This window comes from Tupaia chinensis, unplaced genomic scaffold (genome assembly GCF_000334495.1).
Source record: "Tupaia chinensis unplaced genomic scaffold, TupChi_1.0 Scaffold000354_1, whole genome shotgun sequence".
NCBI classification, from domain to species: domain Eukaryota; kingdom Metazoa; phylum Chordata; class Mammalia; order Scandentia; family Tupaiidae; genus Tupaia; species Tupaia belangeri.
In genome coordinates, this window is record NW_006159849.1 from 5711559 (window position 1) to 5715412 (window position 3854).

A 3854-nucleotide genomic window follows, 5' to 3' on the forward strand; every position below is an offset into this window, starting at 1 on the left:
ACAGAGCTGACCACGATTTGAGTCCTGGACTTAGTGGCTTGCTTTCTCACTTTCTCCCTCTCTCTGTCTCTCTCTCTGGTCAAATTAAACTAAATAAATAAGTAAAATTGTTTTAAAAATTTCTACTCCATACATGAGTCTTGTAAAAAGGAATAAACATGAGTTTCATCACTGTTTATTATATTGTAAATATATACACTAACATGTAGTAGTGGAGGGGAAGCATTTACTTGACAGTTTCAATATGTTTTAAACAGAAATACCTGACCAAAGGAAAATGGGCATTTCTTCCCAGCCACCTCTGCTGTGGGACGGCAGAGGGAGATGCTCAGTCACACTGTATGAGTTGTTCTGTAGCAGACCCATGGGTAAACTGGCAAGAATATTGCTTACTGAACTTAAGGCTTGACTTATGAGACGTGAAGGCAAAGAACAAAATCTGAGTCGTTTCTAAGTAAGTAAGCATTTCCCTTCAAGACCGTATTTCTCTCTCTGAGTAATCTATGTATACTGCCTTCCTTTTTTTGGTTGTTGAGAGATTTTTGCTATAGGGCATGTGCACTCATCAGACAGAGAAATAGAAAGCAAGCAATCAGCCTCTGGGGGGTGTGTGTGGTGAGGGGGGCATGCCACAATCCCTTCTCTATTCTCTGGGTCTGGGACTCGAACTGCAGTTGACTATGTGGGAGTCCAGCGATGTAACCATTACGCCATCTGCTGGTGCTTGTATGTACTGCCTTTTAAACAAAATTAATTGTCTTGAAATTTTCCCTGATAAATTAGGGAAAACTTCTTTCTCCATATGCTTAAGTCTCTATACAGCTGAGACTCCATATTCCAGCTGTATTTCTGGCACTCATTCAAAAAAGCTGAGTTAGGTAAGTCTCTAAACATAAATTTACATGCAATTTTAAGTGCCTCAGGACCAAAAAGCTTATCTTGATCACTATTTTCTTTTTTGGAGAGATTTTCGCTATAGGGCGCATGTGCTCACCAGACAGAGACATAGAGACAGAAAGCGAGAAATCACCCCCCAGGGGGTATGGTCACTCCACAATCCCTTCTCCTCCATTCTCCTCTCGGGATCTTGGGCACACACGCACACGCGCCCAGCATGAGTTTTAAGCCACCGGGTCCAAGACGCGAACCGCGGTCGACTACGTGGGAGTCCAGTGACATAGCCATTACGCTAACTGCTGGTTCCCATCACTGTTTTCTTTTTGAAACTATGTTCTCTTTTTAAAGTTTTTTTTTTTTTAAATTTAAAAGTGAAGCATGGCTATTGCCTTGCCTATTAAAAAGAAAAATAAATAAATAAAGTAGCCTACCTTGTTTAGTAACATGTGATCTACTTTGCTAACTCTTAACCAGCAACACATTCTGAACTCAGGCTTTTTATTTTATTGTATTACTGTTTCCCCTGTAGGTGTTCAGAGTGTTCACTTAAGAGGGCTCCGGCACTGGAACAAATCCGTTAACATGTGCTGCTGAAGGAACACGGCTTAACGTCTGCGTTATCACAACCTCTAGCAATTGTCAACCATCTCTCTGGTGAAGGTTTTCTCTGGCATCTACATAGTTGTATCAAGTATCACTGTTTGCCTTGGATACAATGCCTTTTCTTATAGAGGACACGTGACACCACCTCGCCACACAAAACACCCAACGAGAAACTAGCCCTGGATGGAGCATAGGAACCACCCATCCATCCCCAGGGATAGGGCTGCAGGGAGGTGGGCTCTCTCCCTTACTGGCAGGGCTGCAAATTAGTCCCATTTTTAAAAGAAATCAATTTGGCAACATGCACCAAGGGTCTTTAGAGTGGCTACAGTTTCCTTTTAAAAAAGGTTTGTAACTTCTAGTCCAGTCCTCTCAGCTCTAATTCCATACAGTGAGGAGAAAAATGTTAAAAAACAAACAAAAACTCTATGCAGATTTAGACACAAATACAATCACTACCCTGCTATTATAATAGCAAAAAGTCAGAAACATAAATTATTATTAATTATGCAGATTTTAAACTCATTTATGAAGGTTTACAAAGAACAAAGTCAAGGGAATCTTAAATGACTTTATTAAATTCACATGCGTGGCCAGTTTGTGGCCTGAGGGTTGAAATGACTGGATCCCACATGGACAACAGCATGGTTCACATCCCAGACCTGACGACTTGAGAAGCACGCTGGCTGTGTGTACATGCCCAGAGTCCCGAAAGGAGGGAGAGATGGATGAGAAGGAATTGCAGTGAGGCCATTGCCCATGGAGACTGCTCGCTCTCGCGCTCTCTCTCTCTCTCTCTCATGCACGCGCGCAAGCATATGTACCTTCTGGCAAAAAAAAAAAAAAAAAAAATTTTAATTCACATGTGCTATGGTTGAAGGTATAGTATCTCTCCCAAAGTTCACATATTGCAAACTTAACTGCCATTGTAACAGCATTTAGAGGGTAGAACCTTAAAATCCAGCTATGATATTGAGAGATGGGGTTTTGGGAAGGTGACTAGGCTTAGATAAAGTTCTCAGGGTAAAGTCCCAGGACTGAATCCTGGGGTCTTTTTAAGAAGAGGGAGCTCTCTTCCAGTCACCCAAGATGCCAAAGGGAAAGAAGGCCAAGGGGAAGAAGGTGGCTCTGGCCCCTGCTGTCGTGAAGAAGCTGGAGGCTAAGCAAGTAGTCAATCCCCTGTTTGAGAAAAGGCCTAAGAATTTTGGCATAGGACAGGACATTCAGCCCAAAAGGGACTCCCCTGCTTCATCAAATGGCCCTGATACACCTGGCTGCAGCGGCAGAGGGCCATCCTCTGCAAGTGGCTGAAAGTGCCTCCTGCAATGACCCAGCTCACCCAGACCCTGGACACCAGACGGCTACTGAGCTGCTTAAGCTGGCCCACAAGTACAGGCCAGAGACAAAGCAGGAGAAGCAGCTCCTGCTGGCCCGGGCTGAAAAGAAGGCTGCTGGCAAAGGAGATGTCCCCACTAAGAGGCCACCGGTCCTCCAGGCAGGGGTCAACATTGTCACCACCTGGGTGGAGAACAAGAAGGCTCAGCTGGTGGTGATTATACATGACATGGACCCCCCGAGCTGGTTGTCTTCCTGCCTGCCCTGTGTCGGAAGACGGGGCTCCCACTGCATTATCAAGGGGAAGGCCAAGTCGGGACATCTGGTCTATAGGAAAACACATACCACTGTCACCTTCACACAGGTTAACCTGGAAGACAAAGGCGCCCTGGCTAAGCTGGTGGAAGCCATCAGCACCAATTATGACAGATATGATGAGTTCCATCATCACTGGGGAGGTGAAGACCTGGACCCGAAATCTGTGGCTCACATTGGCAAGCTGGAAAAGGCAAAGGCTAAAGAGCTTGCCACCAAACCAGGTTAAATGTGCACGGTTGAGTTTTCTATGCATACAAGTAATAAAATACTCTCCCTCAAGGGGAAAACACAAAAACAAAAACAAAACAGAACCTCTGACCTAGAAAAATTCACCAAAAAGACTGAGGAAATAACCCCCCCAAATGAGGATACTATACAAGTAATTCTAGATACCATTAAGTGCCCAAACATCCAGACAATTGGTAACCAAGAAGGTGAAGAAACTAATAAGGGCATTGATCATCTATTCCATGAAATCCTGGGAGAAAAGAAAACTTTCCAAAGCTAGAGAGGCATTCAAATAACCAGACCCAAGAAATACAAAGGACCCCACACAGAATCAACCAAGAAGATCTTCTCCAAGGTACACCATAGCCAGACTGACCAAAACCACAGAGACAAGACACTAAATTTGGCAAGAGAGAAATGTCAAGTTACTTTAATAGGTTATCCCATCAGGCTAACATCAGACCTCTCATCAG

At 44.1% G+C, this 3854-nt stretch overlaps 1 pseudogene; it reads left to right on the forward strand.

The window, feature by feature from the left end:
• The first annotated feature begins 2583 nt into the window (after positions 1 to 2583).
• On the forward strand, positions 2584 to 3379 carry LOC102478885 (60S ribosomal protein L7a pseudogene; annotated as a pseudogene).
• The last annotated feature ends 475 nt before the right edge of the window (positions 3380 to 3854 follow it).